The sequence below is a fragment of the Lacerta agilis genome, chromosome 11 (genome assembly GCF_009819535.1).
Source record: "Lacerta agilis isolate rLacAgi1 chromosome 11, rLacAgi1.pri, whole genome shotgun sequence".
Lineage (NCBI taxonomy): Eukaryota > Metazoa > Chordata > Lepidosauria > Squamata > Lacertidae > Lacerta > Lacerta agilis.
The window spans coordinates 4,566,461-4,584,048 of NC_046322.1; the positions used below are offsets into that span (position 1 = coordinate 4,566,461).

Genomic DNA, 17,588 nt, shown 5'->3' on the forward strand with positions numbered 1-17,588 from the left:
CCCAGAGTTGGACACGACTGGACCTAATGGTCACAGGTCCCTTTACCTTTAATAAGGAGATGGGAAAGTAGGAAGCATAGTCTCCAGGGGTTTCAGGAAGGAACGTTTCCTAGGCCTACCTGAAGACCAACAGTGGTCTTCTGAGTATGCGGGTAGATGTTCATATCATCAGTGATTGCCAAGCTGGTGGGCATCTCATTAGACCAGCAGAAAAACAGGTCTTTCCCATTATCTGACACCTGACTGCCTCCCTTTTCCTTTCCCATCAGTCCAAACTCACCCATTTGCTTGTTCTGGGGAGCCTTCTGCCTGAGAATCTCCCCTCCAGCCCACACAACACTGTTCTTGAGGATCTACATCAGTGTTTCCCAAAGTGGGCGATACTACCCCCTGGGGGGTGCTGCAACGATCCAGGGGGGCGGCAGTAGCCTCAGGTACAACTGGGGGGGGTGTTGAATAAAAATAAGGTGGCAGTGGAAGCGTAAAAAAGAAAGAGAAGAAAATGTTTGAAAAAATGTTCATACATGTTTCATCTGTTGTGTAAAGACATTTACTGACAGGTTGGGTGCTGTTATGGGATGGCGACGACAACACCTCCCCTGGATCCAATGATCCAGGCCTGGGAAGTAGACCACAGCTTTCCTGACTATTTGACCAATGGGAGACAGTCTACAGTGCCGCCCCCCCACCCCTGGGGTGGATCAGTCTGAGCTGGCAGGCTTCACCCCAGTCCTCCCCATGGGTTTTCAATCACAGGGCCTAATCCACCTCCTCATCCAGTTTTGAAAAACCATCCCTATATGTTCGATCTGTAAGTCCTCTGTTATAGGACGTAGGTAGAGATATAGGTACATTTAAAAAAACCCACATATTTGTCACTGTATCATAATCTTTGTCCACTTAAGGGTAGTAGATTTCCGGGGGGGGGCACTGAGTTTTTTTTTCTGAAAAGTGGGCGGTAGGCGAAATAAATGTGGGGACCTCTGGTCCACATTTAGAACTACACACACAGAGAGAAAGTGAGTGACACATTTCAATAGAGCATTCTACCATGTTCTTTCTTTGGGGGGGGGGGAGCGGGCATCATGACTTTGGGATGCACAGGAGGGAACAAAGTTTAGAAAAAGAGAACTGAGATGCCCTGAAATCCATGAGGCTGCTCTCCTGTCCCTACTCACCTACTCAAAGGGGAATGGTTGGATCCAGAGTGATGCCTAGGCAAAGCAGCCACCTGGCCCTCCCAGCGCACACCTGAGCCCATGTTGATTCATCAGCACATTTGGCAAAGAAGATCTAGCCAGCTAGAACTGCTGCAGGAATAACAGAAGGGAGTACGGCCTCTGGACTTCTGTCAGGACCCTAAAGCCAAATGTGGAGGAGCTCCAGAAGGAACAGCAGCTAGCAAACTCTCCCCCCACCCCACCCCCAATTCAGGAACAAATTACAAAAAGCTGTGGGAAACAAGAGGAGCAGCAATTGCACCTGTGGCCTGCCTTTGCACTCCAGGGACTGGGACAGCTCTCCTGTGATTTTCTGGTTAACCCTTTTGCATCCATTTGGAATCAAACTCACAGCGCACCACTTACTCTTTCTGGTACAGCAGATAATTCAGCACTCGTCTTTTTTTTTTTTTTCTTTAAAAGAAAAGCCAGTCTCACATGCAGCGGTTGATTTAAGAAACTGCACCCAAGGTTGCTTATTTCCTCCTCCCTCCCAACCCATTTTCCTTTTGTGTCGTGATTTTGTTTTGTTTCTTAGAATGCTAGGCCTGAGTGCAGGGACTGCCTTGTTTATTCATTATCTGTAGGCCACTGTGTCTGAAGTGTGGGGTTTTTCTCTTTGAAGTTCTGCATATAAATGGGGTAGAACAGACTAAAATTGGGGCTGTGCAGAAATGGGATGGAATGCATATAGGCCACATCTGAAATGTACATTTAAAACATTATTAAACCAGAAGGGCAGATCCTGAAGTTGAGGCTCCAGTACTTTGGCCACCTCATGAGAAGGGAAGACTCCCTGGAAAGGACCCTGATGTTGGGAAAGATGGAGGGCACAAGGAGAAGAGGACGGCAGAGGAGGAGATGGTTGGACAGTGTTCTCGAAGCTACTAACATGAGTTCGGCCAAAGTGCGAAAGGCAGTGAAGGATAGGCATGCCTGGCGTGCTCTGGTCCATGGGGTCATGAAGAGTCGGACACGACTGAACGACTGAACAACAACAAAACCACTTTAAACAGTCGTGGCTTCTCTCAAAGAGACCTGGGAACTATAGTTCATTAAAGTTGCTTCTAGTTGTTAGGACACCCGCTATTGCTTTTGCAGAGTTACAATTCCCACAGCTCCCTAGGAGGAGGTAAACAGCCACCTTCTGCATCATTGCTTTCCCACTGCTGGAGTATTGCAGATCCCCTTGTCTGGATATCTTAGCAAAGTCATGGCCCTGGTTACCCAAGTACAACCTTTCCCTAGTGTTTTCTTTCTGGGAGGGGCTGCATGCAAACAACATGTTGGAGTGATGAAAGCAACTGTCTCTTTTACCTTTTTTCTTTTCTTTTAAGGCACAAAAATTACACACGCCACCTTTCAGCCAGTCAAGATGGTTAACAAAATATCAAGGACATTATCAAAGCAAAATATGAAAGGTCAAGAGTGTGCTGTATACACAAATAGAAAACTTTAATAGAAGCATTCACACACACACACACACACACACACACACACACACACACACACAAAGTTAAAAGCAATATAACAAGTGGTTTAAGGATCACCAACCCATCCATTCCACCCTAAAAAAATAAGATAAAATGTAGACAGCAAATTAAATCAATTTGTGATTTAAAGACTGTGCCTGGCCCTGAATAGATTAGAATAAATGTTACAGCTCCCAGGAGGTCTTGGCAGGAACCACCATAATTTGTGTGGTACAGGGTAAAGCTCTCTTGCTGATAGTCCCCCCATCTAGCATCTGTCAGCAGTGTCATTTGGGCAATGAACAGACGGGTCAACTTTGGAACTCACTCCAACAGGAGGCAGTGCTGGCAACCAACTTGGATGGCTTCACAAGAGGTTTGGACAAATTCATGGAAGGTGATGCTCTCAGTGGCAGAACTTCCTGACAGTAAGAGCTGTTGGACAGTGGACTTTGCTGCCAAGGAGTGAGGTGGAGTCTCCTTCTTTGGAGGTCTTTAAGCAGAGGCTTGACAGCCATCTGTCAGGAATGCTTTGGTGGTGTTTCCTGCTTGGCAGGGGGTTGGACTGGATGGCCCTGGTGGTCTCTTCCAACTCTAGGATTCTAACCATGATGGCTATGCTGTGCCTCCATGTTCAGAGGCAGCAAGGCTTCCTGGGTAGCAGCTGCTGGAAACCACAGAAGCAGAAAGTGCTGCTTCCCAAGAAGGAGAATCCTCTCGTGTGGGGTAAAACAGCATAACTTTGCACCAGTGCTGTAGGCTGGGGTTAATCCCAACTTCACATTCCTCCACATCTGCAGCCATGAGAGCAGTTGGAAGCTAAGGGGTTGGAAGAATAGTTAACCCTGGTTAATCCTAAGGCTTGGAAGAATAGTTAACCCTGGTTAATCCTAAGGGTTGGAAGAACAAAATAGAAAATTCTTTCCAGTAGCACCTTAGAGACCAACTGGGTTTGTTCTTGGTATGAGCTTTCGTGTGCATGCACACTTCTTCAGATACACTGAAACAGAAGAACAGTTGGAAGAACAGTTAACCCTGGTTAATTCTAAAGGTTGGAAGAATAGTTAATCCTGGTTCTCACACAAGCACAGCATCTCTGTTAGCCTCTTACACAAAGGAGGGGGAACTTTTAAGAAACTAGAGATTCAGCACTAATAAATGCATTCATCAATACAATAAAATATTGTTATTTGAAAATGCAGATTCCTTGACATCTGCTTGAGCTGCATGATTTGTTGAGTTCAGGTTGTCTCAGTGCAGAATTTGGCCTGTATCTCTTCAATATTTGCATTGTTCGTTTGCTTGAAATGGCAACTCACAAACAATCACCAAGCACAGACCACCCTGCCTTAAGGTGGCACAACAGCAAGTGTTGTGATTCCTTCTGCCTGTGGATTTATATTTTGCATGCAGAAGGGCACTGGACTTGCCGCGAGAGAAAGAAGAGAAACAAAGCTAACGACTTCCTTAAAAGATAGTCAGTGGGTAATCAAAGGGGAAGCTATGCTTAAAATTTAATTTCCGTGCTAAATCATGCACCGAGTGCTCTCTGCTGACCAAACAATGAGGGGAGTCTCTGCCACCAGTAGCAAACCTGGAGTAGTTGATACAGTCTAATTAGGCTGATCATAGCACACCGTTAGAGAGATAAACTACAGAGTGTAAAGCTCCTGTAATGGTGGCTATATATTTCCTCTTCTGGTGATGGCCCCGATGACAGGCGAGAGTAATGAAGTTCTGCAATGCTTCCCACACTGTGACTGTAATTCAGATGTTGCAGGTGGGAAACTCCTCCTTTCGTTATAAAAACAGCATCCTCGCTTCTGAGATCCATTCAGAGCAGGATGAGTTATTGGGAGGGAAGAGCTGGGATGAAATTCTCCCTTTTGCTTTGGGAGCTCAAAGAGCCCCCCAAGGCCTGAGTGTGTGTGAAAGGATCACACTGAAGTGATGATGGATTCCATGGATTCAGTTGGCTGAGAACCTGAGAAGAGCCTCCTGGATCAGGCCAATGGCCCATCTTCCCCAGCATCCTGCTCTTTGCCTCAGTGGGAAACCCACAAGCAGGATCCGGGCACAAGAGCCCTCTCCCCTCCTGTGGTTTCCCTCCCAGCAACTGATATTGAAGAATTGCTGCCTCCAACCGTGGAGAACAGAGCATTGCCACCAGGGCTAGTAGCCATCAATAGCCCTCTCCTCTTTGAATTTGTCTTTTCCTCTTGTTTAAATCATCTAGGTTGTTGGCCATCGCTGCCTCCTGTGGGAGTGAGTTCCAAAGTTTAACTGTGTACTGTGTGAAGTACCGGTAAAGGGAGTGGCTCCCTCTTCAGGTGCTAGGTGCTACAGCCCAGAGGAGGGTTGGGGAGCGGGATCTGAAAATTGGGTCAGATCCTTATTACTCACCCATACGCTTCTGTGGGCCAATTTTGGCAGGTGGGAGGGGCTGGAATCGCCTGGTGCCATTAGGACATCAGATGACACATTCAGAGGCTCTTCCTGCAACCACTGAAAGTAGGGCCTTCTGAAGTCTGTATGTGGCTGATCAGAGTAGACAGAATCAAGGAGAATGGACAGAATCTATTACACAACAGAGGACCAATGGTCCAGACCAGTGGTAAGGAACCTTTCTCAATATGAGAAGCACATGCCCATGATGGGTGGAGCCAGAAGCAAAAGTAGGTGGAGCAATTGGTGTAAATTTTACCTTTGGGTTCTAGTAACCTAGTTCCCACTCACACAGCTCTCTGTCCTCAATCCCTGGCAAGCAAAAGGCATTGCTGGAGTTCAAGAATGTGTCTCAAGAAAGCCAAGAACACTCAAGGAGGCTGCAAAACATGGCCAGGGAGGAACATGGCTCAGGGAGAATGGCTGTGGTGTGGGGGTAGAGTCCAGAAGGTTAGGCTTGGAGGGTCAAATTTGACCACTGGGGTTGCAGTTCTCCATCTGGCAGAGCTCAAACTTTCCATGGTGGATTGAATCAAGAAGGCCATGGGGCCTGTTCAGTGACTTGAAGCTATATGCTGCAGATCCATCTCTGAAGGGTCATAGCTCAGTGGCAGAACATCTGCTTTGCATGCATAAGGTTCCAGACTCAATCCCAGGCATCTCCAGTTAGGGCTGGGAGAGTCTCCTGCCTGAAACCCCAGAGAACCACAGTTGGTCGGTGTAGACAATACTGAGCTAGACAGATCAACAGTCTGACTTGGCATATTTTTATTTGTTTATTATATCTCTATCCCACCTTTTCTCCAAGGAGTTCAAGATGGTAGTGTTTTATCCTCAAAACAAACCCCTGGGTTACGTTAGACTGAGAAACAGTGATATGCCCAAAGTCACCCAATGAACCTCATGGCTGAGTAGGGATTTGAACCCTGGTCTCCCAGTCCTTAGTTCAGCACTCCAACCACTACACCACACTGGCTCTCAAGGTATAAGGCAGCTTCCCATCTCCCCAAGCTACAGAAAGCTCTCTGGATGGGTCAAAACCCTGTGTGTTATTCTGGCTCTTTTAAGAGGAAGAATTTGAGAGAGCATCTTGAATTAGACAACACCCCAAGCACAGCTGTGAGCTTGGCAAAAAAAGGGGGGGCCTCTCCAAACATCTCACTTCCCACCACACTGGACAACTCTTTCAGCTTGAACATACACATCTGGAAACTCCCAACCAGTAATTACCTGTCATCCTATCGAACCACAGTCTCTAGGAAACATGAGGATGTATCAAGTGCTCTCCTGGGAGGGCTAGGTTGTTAAAGAGAAGAAGAAAAAATATCCAGGAGCTGGAGAAGGGAGGAAAGGAGGGGTGGGAGTGGGGAACCTTCTATCTCTGCTCTATTTTAATTTCACCACCAGGGGATTCGACAACATAAATAATAATTGCACAGAACACAGATGGATAATAATTGCAGCAAAGGTCACGCCAACCCCTATAATCAATCCCTAAAGAGTTTTGAGGGCTGGAACACAATGGAAAAGGCATAATGTGGTTTTATAAGGATGTAAGGAACTGCCTTCTGCTGAGTCAAACCACTAGGCTGCTACTTTGATGGGGAGCCATTCTTCCACATCACAGGCATTGTGGTTCCAGCCCTGACATTTGAGAAAGCGGATAAAGATATCATGTGGGCCTGAACCAGGAGCCTGGTTCACACACCACACTCTGGTTCATGCGTCCGTTTTACTAATTTTTACAAGTTGGATTTTTCTTATGCCCGCCTGCCAAACAAATTGAGGAGTGTGGTAGTTGATATCACATATTGTGATATCAAAAGCATTGGTGTGTGTGTGTGTGGGGGGGGGGATGTTGTTGAAATGTTCTGTTTGTAAAGATGCCATTCTGCTCTGATTTAGTTTGCCCATGAACTGCCGGAAAACATATTCCTTCTGCCCCTATTGCATCTATTCATCCCCTTCACCTACAGATGTATTATCCAGACCTTTGGTAACACTGCAGCGATCCATCCCTTGAGAGGAAGATGACGCATATCAGCCAACTATTAATAGTTGTAATTAAGGGCTCCCCCCCCTTTTCTTTTTTCCTTTGGCAGGCAGCCATGGCTCTCTTGGCAGAGAAAGGCACCCCATTTAGACCAGAGGACAAGCACTTAACATCCACCTTAAGACCTCTACTTGTCTTGAATTTGTTTAGGTGATTCCCCCCCACACACACAGGTAGGCAATGAACTCACCCACAAAGTGGCTTTGCAACCTTCAAAGGATGATGTCACCGTGCATGTCGGGCACTCAGCGCCATTGTCTCAGTGAAGCAGGGCCATGCATACAAACCAGGAAGCTGATTTATACTGAGTCATTTGGTCCAGACTGGCTACGGTGATTGGCAGCAGCTGTCCAGGGTTTCAGCACTGGCCTGATTCCAAATTCTCTTCCAGTCCTACCTGGTGATTGAAACTAGGATGTTCTACATGTAACACAGATGGCTCTACCACTGGACTATGGACCTTCCCATGCAAGACGGACTTCTCAAAGGAGCGGAAAGGGGTGAGAGCACCGGAAGATCCCCAGTGGACCACACCAAGGTCCATCCAGCTCAACATTTTGTCCTCATGTATGACCAGTCTTAGAAGCTCCCTCGACACCATTTAATAGCAATGCCCTGTTGCTTGTCTCCAGCCTCAGGCAACAGAGGAACATTGCTCCTAATCACTTGGCCACTTGGCCTGTCCCAGTGGACATAAATTATTTTAAAAGCCCTTAAAAATTAAAATTAAAAAAATGCCCATCACAACATATTACAACAATTCATTCCAAAATTTCAATTATAGAGCTGCAGCCTAAATTAGTGACATTTTACTTGATCAGCCATAGGAATGAGTTGGTCAGCTGATTAATCGGCATATAGGTAAAATTTATATCTCTGAATCAGGATTAAAGCTTTCTTTTGCTTTAAGTCGATACATCTCCAGTATCTTAGAAGAGGCATTTCTCCTCTATGTGTGAGAGAGTGCCCCTCCATGTTTTCCATATCCAGTTTTCCTATGCACATATTAAAAACTGTTTACAAATCTGCTGCATCTGATTAATTAGCACCTTCACCTTGATTAAAATCCTTGGTTGTGAAAGTTTTGCTGCGCTGCCGGGCTGTCACAGAACAGCCTGGAAAGGTGCACTGCAGCTCACGAGCAGATCCAGATCAGGTGAGCTGGGAAGCCAACAGGGGCCACCTGGGTGGCCTTATATAACTGCTACCTGATTCTCACAGTCTGAGCAATGTGTCTGATGAAGTCGAGAGAGCGTGAATCAATGTGGTACGCTCCAGGTGTTGTGGAGTACAACTCCCATTGCCAGTGATTCAGTACTTAATAATAATAATAATAATAATAATAATAATAATAATAATAATAATTTTATTTTTATGCTGCCCTTCCCAGTTTAAAAACCGGGCTCAGGGCAGCTGACAACAAATATACAACGGCGATTAAAATGAGACTTAAAAACAACATAAAACAGCATAAAATGCAGCATCAATTCAAATTAAAAAATTCAGGAGTCATTTTGGGGAAAGGAAAAAACAAAACAAAACCCTAGTCAGTAGACATCAAATGATCACCAGGGTAAATGGCCAAGTTGGTCCTACTAGGGCCAGAAAGGAGACCAGGGAAGAGTTAAAATGTGGGGTCCCAGAAAGGGTTTCTTCATAGAAGAGGGAAGGGAAAAGGGAATAGAGGATCAGTCCCCTATTGGAGGCTAGATGGAATAGCTTAGTCTTACAGGCCCTGCAGAAGGAGATCAAGTCCTGCAGTGCCCTAGTCTCATGGGGCAAAGCATTCCACCAGGTCGGAGCCGTCACTGAAAAAGCCCTGGCCCTTATGTACTTGAGACATTCAAAATTTCTTGTAGGTGCCCCCCATCCCTGACCCATAGCCCATGGCTGGAGCTGGTGGGAGTTAGCTGTCTTAAATACAGGTGAAACTCAAAAAATTAGAATAACGTGGAAAGGTTCATATCCTTCATATAATTCAACTTAAAAGGTGAAACTAATATATGAGATAGACTCATGACATGCAAAGCGAGATATGTCAAGCCTTTATTTGTTGTAATTGTGATGATTATGGCATACAGCTGATGAGAACCCCAAATTCACAATTTCAGCTTTGGGGTTTTCATCAGCTGTGCACCATAGTCATCACAATTATAACAAGCAAAGGCTTGACATATCTCGCTTTGCATGTCATGAGTCTATCTCATATATTAAAACTCCAGTAGCTAATGAAAACAATTGCTTACATAAATGGACTTTTCCATGATATTCTAATTTTTCGAGTTTCACCTGTATATGGAGAAGAAACAAAATGAACCTCTGTGTTGCGACTCAACCGAGAACCAACAAACAAGGCAACACGAGACCCAGAGCGAAAGCGTCATATCAGTTCTAGAAAAACTCTATTATACAAATTATATACAACAGCAACAAATACAATCAAGCAAAATGGCAAAGTATGATAAAATCTCTGTAGCATCAAATACAACCAAGCGAAATAGCAGGATAGGGTGCACTGTTTCGATGTTACTACTTCAGCAAAGTCATAGGTAACTGAAATTTTAGACCCTTCTCATATGGTGGAAGGTATTTTGAGGAACAGTGCTCATAGGTATATGTTAACACTATGACTTTGCTGAAGAAGTAACATCGAAACAGTGCACCCTATCCGGAATCACTGTCCAGTCTCCGTCTACTTCAGCCTCATTGGAACATTATATGACCTACTGTTCCATCCATGCTACAGAGACTTTTTCAAATTTTGCTATTCTGCTCGGTTGTATTTGATGCTACAGAGATTTTTTTCATACTTTGCCATTTTGCTTGATTGTATTTGCATTTGTATATCATTGGTATAATAGAGTTTTTCTATAACTGATATGTTGCTTTCGCTCTGGGTCTCGTGTTGCCTTAAATATACGGAGGGCACCATGTTGTCTGCCCTTGTTCTAGAGACTGCCTTTTGGTAGCACCTGCAGTTTAACTCAATAAAACCCCAATCTAATTGGAGACTGCCTTAGTTTCCTTCTGGAAACTGGGCAGCCTGCCTGGAACAGTTTGCATTTCCTCTCGCTTGGATTTTAAACTTCCAGTTGATTGGGGGGTCTGCTCTTGATCACACCAAGGGACCTGGCCTCTGCTTGAAGATCTAGCCACTAGGTCCTGCTGCCTATACTGCACCACCTCAACAGAGCTTTTCTCTGCCAAAATTAGCAAGGTCCACTCATTGCATGAAAGGGTTGAATATTGAAGTAAATATTGGTTCTTAGGGTCAACTCATTATTAGAGCCTTGATTCTGCAGGCACAGAGCAAAAAACAACAACGCACAAACAGCACCAGTTGTGGAACCCAACATCCATGAAAATGGATGTCATTTGTTTGTTTTTAAGGGCTACCAAGCTATGCTTGGAAGCAAATCACTGAAGCTCAATGACATTGAGGGTGACTGAATAAAATGTTCAGGGCTTGCTGGGGATGTGTGACCTGCAGAAAACAGAATGAAACCAGCAAAAATCGGAAGGCGATGAGCGATGTAAGAGAGGTTATGCAAATCCACCAAACCCACATCAGACTTTTGCTTATCAAAGAAAGCACAGGGTGTTCCACAATCAGGGACTGTACATCAGTGGAAGGGTCAAAAACAGAAGACGTTTGTATCCTTTATCCGTTTCATCATGAAGCCCTTGTAATTCGTTTTACATCCATAATTTAATGCTCTAATGTCTCCAGACCTCTTTTCTAAATGAAAAAAAAAGCCAGAGTCACTGAACACTTTCTGAACTTTTACATCTTCCTGTGGAATCTCCTTCAAAGCTCTTTGAAGAAGTCCTGGGATCAAAATCCTCCAACTGTCACCCATCCCCCAACCCCAAATACAAAATGTAACACTATGAATCAAAGAATCCAGAGTTGAGGTCAAGCCAAGCAAAATTTTGCATAGTTTCCCTAAGATGTACCATAAATAGCCGATCCATTCAATTCATAATATGCCAGGTGGGAGCAAAAAAAAAAAAAAAAATTATCAGAGGACTTGGTTTTCCCTTGTGGAGGTGGGGTATATTTTTTACCACTTTCCCCTTGGAAAAAAGCCACTTTTCAGATGTGGTGTCCACCATTTTTCCTCCACTGTGGTGGCCACCCACCAAAAACTCTCTGGCCAATAAACAAACAAACAAACAAATGCTAATGGTGAGCCCCACTCAAAACATCTGCAGAATTTGTTCTCCCTCTCCAAAAAAAAATCAGTGAAATCCCCCCCCCCCATATCTCTCCGCGCATACCTGTATGGTTTGGAGACTTTTGAGATGGCATTTGCACACTGCTCAACAACATGCTAAATATATATTTATTGAAATTATGCTTTGACCTTCCTTCCAAGGGAGCCCAGGGTGGCGATCAACAAGTGATAGATAATAAATAAATAAATAAATAAATAAATAAATAAATAAATAAATAAAACACTTACAATGCACATACGGACTTTACATAAAAGGCTTGTTGAGAAGTGGGAGCTATTCAGTAGGTGCTGAAACGATGACAGAGAAAGCAGCTGTCCAATATTTAAGGAGAGGGAATTTCAAAGGGGAGGTGTCACACTAACTACACATAGCTACATTGTATGGAATGGAAGTCCTTGTCAAATGGCATGTGTAAAGTACACCTGCAGTGTACAGTGAGCAACTGGGTATATAAGGGGCAAGGCAATCTTGTAGATCCCCTGCGGTCCCAAGCTGTATAGGGCTTTATAGATCAAAACCAGCCTCTTGAACCTGGCCTCATGGTAGCTAATTGGCACCCAGTGCCATTCTTTCAACAGCTGGGTAACGTGCTGGATATATCCTCCCCAATTGAGCAGTCGAGTTACAGCATCTTTTACCAGCTCCAGCTTTGGGGCCAACCTCAAGGGCAGCCCCACATACCTGTAGACTAAAACTCAACCTCGTGTGAGGATTTCGTATTCAACTTGCACATTGCTTATACATGAAACTGATTAATCGAGGATAGGAACATGGGAAGCTGTCTTATACAAAACAGACTGAGGATCTGAATCAGTGTAAGGCATTTGCTCAGTATTGATGACACTGTGATACCGAAGAGGGCAAAGTCTTATTTTCTGCTCCCTGCCTCAGCCCCAAGGCACTTAATATATAGGAGTCTACATTTTGGCTGAAAATTAAGAGAAAACCTAAGAGCGATTTGGCAATGGAACCAATGATCTAGGAGTGCATGGTGGGCTCTCCTCCCTAGAATAATGGAGTTGTAGATCTAGAAGTATCAAACAGTATATACTTGGTATCTGAAGAAGTGTGCATGCACACAAAAGCTCATACCAAGAACAAACTTAGTCGGTCTCTAAGGTGCTACTGGAAGGATTAAAAAACAAAACAAAACAGTATTAGGGTCATCTAGTTGCAGGAAGTTTCCTGCAATTCATGAATCAAAGCTAAAGCATCCCTGCCAGGTGCTTAAAAATCGCCATTGGAGAAGAGTCTACACTCTACCACATTCCGAAAGAGTTGATTTCGCTGTCAAAAAGCTCTTACCACCAGAAAGTTCTTCCTAATGTTTAGTCTGAATCTCCTTTTTTGCCATTTGAATTCATTGGTTCAGGTCCTGCTCTCTGGAGCAGTGAAGGGTCTAACTCTGATTTCCCCTCCAATTCCATGATTCTATGAAAAGTCTAACAAGAAAATTCTGAGCTTCTTTCTTGACCCCCCACCCACCCAACCCCTTTCCACTTTAAATGCCATGAGCAGGCATAGGCAAACTCGGCCCTCAGATGTTTTGAGACTACAATTCCCATCATCTCTGACCACTTTTCCTGTTGACTAGGAAGGATGGGAGTTGTAGTCCCAAAACATCTGGAGGGCCAAGTTCGCCTATGCCTGGCCATGAGCCTTGTTGTGGTAGTACTCTGGTCTCAGGAGATGGAGTGTTAGAAATGAGTTGTGGTTGTGGTTGTTTTGCTTGGCTCAGAGTTAAGATGAGATATTTCCCATTTGGGGGCTCAGCTTATTTCCAAGCTCATCTGATGATGGAGGGGAACAATCACCCACCCCAATGTAGCATATAAGTGAAACTCTTTAATGCACTTGCATTCAGCAGGCTGCAGATTCATGGAGAGAGAAGGAGGTCAATTTCTTTTCCTCCAGGCTAGCCAAACCAGCTGCCTGTCTCTCTGTTTTAAAACAATCCTAATTCCTTCTTCCAGAGTGGACAGTCCAGCCATAATCACACCAGGGTCCCTGGGACTGGTTGCTTTTGCTGGAGACACAAATCAATGGAAGATTTGTGGTGCTGGAAATGTTTTATCCAATATTTTCATGGTGATTAAGTGCCTTTAAGGAAGGTTTAGCACATTCTCTTTGAAAGGAACTGGACTTTAACATTCCTTTCCCTTCTCTTTCCCCCATAAGTGTTGTTCAAAGGGGATATATCTGCAAGACCTGCTGCATTATAAGACTTACGATGGACAACAATTTGTCAACAGGGAGCACTGAATTTTCTGGGCTGGGTTATGCAAGTTGGGGAAATCTGCATATTTTTGTGTAATACATTCCAGCAGAGGGAAACTATTCCTCAACTGAGCCTCAAGAGTTGAGTATGTTTAGCTTGAATCAGAGGAGGCTGAGAGGAGATATGATAGTCATGTTCAAATATCTACATGCTGTCTCATGGGAAAAGGAGCAAGCATGGTTTTTTCTTGCTCTGGAGGGTAAAAACTTAATCCAAAGTATTCAAGTTACAAGAAAGGAGATTTCGACTCAACATCAGGAAGAACTTTCTAATGGTAAGAGCTGTTCAACAGTGGGGTGGACTCCTTTGGGAGGTGATGGACTCTTCTTCCTTGGTGGTCTTTCCACAGAGGTTGGATGGTCATCTGTTATGGACGATTTACTAATGATTCTTGTATGGCAAGGAGTTGGACCAGGTGACTCCCAGAGTCCCTTCCAGTTCTATAATTCTATGATTAGATAGAGCCAAGGGTTTTGTGTAGGGACCTAAGAGACTCCAGGCAGTCCGCAGCACTGTACAGAGGTATAATTAGATGTCTAAGGAAATGAATAAGATGGGTAGGTGGAATCAGAAAAAGGGGTTCATGGAGAAGAAAGAGGGCAGGGAACCTAGTGTCCATCTCAAAACATTGGGGGCACACTAAAGATGCCTCAGGATAGAGCACTTGCTTTGGGTGTGCAAGCCCTAGGTTTTATTTCTGCAGCTGCCCCTAAATTGTAAAATTCCAAGAATATGTACCTACTGTATATAAGAACATAAGAGCCTGCTGGTTCAAGCCCACAGCCCATCTATCTCAACACCCTGTTTTCACAGGGGCCACAAGCAACATTCAAGCATAAGGGCCCTCTCCCCTCCTGTGGTTTCGAACAACTGGCATTTAGAGGCATGGCTGCCTCTGACTGTGGAGGGCAAAGAACAGCCATTGTGGCTAATGCCCATTGATAACACTCTCCTCCATTAAGCTGGTCTCTGACCATAATAAATGATCTCTCTCTCTCTCTCTCTCTCCTCCATGAATTTGTCTAATCCTCTTTTAAAATCCCCTTCTTAGAGGTTGGTGGTCATCACTGCTTCCTGTGTGAGTGAGTTCCATTGTTTAACTATGCACCTTTAACCTGGCACCTTTAGTGTACAGCTTTTGTCATAGGAGAATGGCACATCTCCTTAAACACACACTTTCACACACAGGGATCCATCCTGTTGTTTTGATTGCAGATTGTTTCAACTGATTTTAATAGTGTATTTTTTAAAACTGCTGCAAGCTATCAAGGTACCTTTGGTGGAAGGTGGGCCAAAAAAATCCAATAAATGATAACAACAGTAGAATAAAAATAACAGGACTACAGTACAATGCAATGCAATTTATACAAGATCCTTATAAACCAGCAATACTAAAAAGAAATCACACATTCTGCTGGTGGAGGTAGGTTCATCACGGCAAATGGGTCTCACACAGCCCTCATCAGCCCCTAGCTTATGGATTTTAAATCATACCAGTGATAAAAACATCTGCTTTGCACATAGAAGGCCCTTGGTTCAATCCCAGATACAGTGGTACCTCGACTTACGAATTCAATCCATTACGAATGTACATTTGTATGTTGAAAAATTCGTAAGTCGAAAAAAGCGATTTCCCCATAGGAATGCATTGGAAACGAAAAATTCGGAAAAATTCGAAAGTTGAGTAAACCGCATCTAAAATTCATAGGTTGAGTAAACCCCATCTAAAACCGCCAATGGATGTCCTTCGGATGTCGAAATATTCGTAGGCATGCGGGCACTTTTTTCGTTGTAAGTCGAAAAATTCGTATGTCGAGGTACCACTGTATCTGCAGATAGGGCTCAGAAGGTCTTCTGCCAGTCAGTGCTAGGAAAAGTGAGTTAGATAGACCGATTGTCTGACTCAATATAAGGAGACTTCCTATGTTCCTATTTCTATTCCATATGAATGTTAATTACAGCTTCATGCACCACCCTGCTATATTTAGATTTAGAAGAAGGTTAAACCATTGTTTGAAATAAATACAATTTGCTTTTCTTTTCTTTGCTTTTCTTTTCTTTTCACTGAACTGCAGTTTTCATGCTGTTCACAGGTGCTTTATATGTTTTTAATTCTCCTCTTTCTTGCAAGCCACTCTGAGAATGCATTTATAGGGTGGGATTTAAATGTTATTAATTGGTTTGCCGCATAATTAATTGATCAATTAATTAAGTGGCAAACTATCAAAATGTGACCAGGTAATCCCTGGTCCAAAGGGAATCAGCAAGACACTCAGCCGTGTTTTTTTTTTTTGGGGGGGGGAGAGTGGGAATGATGACAAGGGATTAATTCCCAAAGCCGAAATGTTTCAGATGGCATCACTGACCATCACATATAGGAATGAACCCTACTAGCAAACCATGTCTAGAGATGCTTCCATGTCTCCCGCCCCAGAATGGGCCATTGCCCAAGGGGGTTCCAAGGGAGGCCCATTGCTAGGAGGAAGGAGGGGGAAAGCAATCCCCCTGCCCAAAATCGGTGAGCTGTACTTCCGGCTGGCGACGCCATAGCGGGTGGTCGGGGCTGCTTCGGCTGCGAGGCGCCCGATCCATCCCGGGGGTTAGGAGCCCCGCAACCGCAAAGCGGGGCTCCGGTTGGGGTGCGGGAAGAGCGTCCCGCACCCTGGGCTCCCCGGCTGCGCCCACGGAGGCTCCGAACCCTTCCCTTGCCCCCCCTGTAAAGGGGGAGTGGGGGTGAAGGGACAACGGAGCCGGGCTTACGGGGATATGCCCCAACCGGGATGCAAATGCGGCGACAAAGCCCGCGGTGAGCGTCTTAGTTCTACCTTTGAAGAATGGAGCCAAAGGAACCCGGTGGTCGTGAGTAACTAATTTGACCAGAAATCGAGCTTTTGGAACGATCCGGGGGGAAGGAGAAAGGCAGCCTGCCTTCTTCCCTTCGAGTTAAAGAAGCTAACCAATTTGAGCAACTGCTGCTACAGGACTGCTACAATGTGCTTAAAATTGATACATGAGACTGGCAAACTTTTTTCTTGGGAAGTAAATTAGTGGAAAATATCTCCATTTAAAGTTGCGGTATCTGCGCTCCAGTTTAGGAAAATGGCGATGAACAGAGAGGCAGGAGTAGAAATTTGATACCCACTTCCTCCCCCTCTACCAGTATGCTGGGCTTCGTCCTTGAACTGGTACTGAACTCTGGACTAACGGACGAACAGAGGCTCACTGCTTTGAAGGTGGAACTGCTGTACAGGAAAGTCAAAGTCTTGTGTGGGGGTCTGAAAGAGAACCAATTGCCCACAGAGGAGGCTTTTAAAACTTTTAACACTTTGGAAGAAAGTCTTGCCAAAGAGCTGAGAGGATGTCTGGGAAGATGGAGAGAAATGAGTGAGCTACTTCGGAGAAGAAACTCGCCTTTTGGGGGTGGCAGTCCCAAGGCGACGGTAAGATTTGTTATATCCAGCCCCCGAGGTGTGAGCTCGGGGGCCAGGGACAGAGAATTATGGTTTTTACAAGAAGAAAAGGAATGCTACAAAGAACCGGAGAAGCTGAGAGACGACGAGATGGACATCCTGGAGCTCGTGGCAAGGAGAGCTTTGGACTGTGCCTGGATCTGTGGACGCTTGGAGAGGGAAGCCACAGGGAAATTCAGTGTTGAGGCCACCAGGAGAAGAATAATGGACAGAGGGGGTGTGGGGTGAAACACTAAGTAAAATTTGAAGTAGCCTGTCATGGAATTTTGAAATCGGAGGGTGAATACTGTCAACAATCTTTCTGTTTTATTTTTTGTTTGAATATGAAAGGAGATATTTTGAGTTACTATGTTATTAGCAGCAGTTTAAAGGATAGAAGAGATAGATATGATATAAATGATTGGTGAAGAT

At 44.6% G+C, this 17,588-nt stretch overlaps 1 protein-coding gene across 10 annotated transcripts in view; it reads right to left on the minus strand.

Moving 5' to 3' along the window:
• The window catches only part of CELF4 (CUGBP Elav-like family member 4), a 772,591-nt gene that overhangs the window by 653,942 nt on the left and 101,061 nt on the right, over window positions 1-17,588 (minus strand). The gene's annotated exons all lie outside the window — the stretch shown is intronic.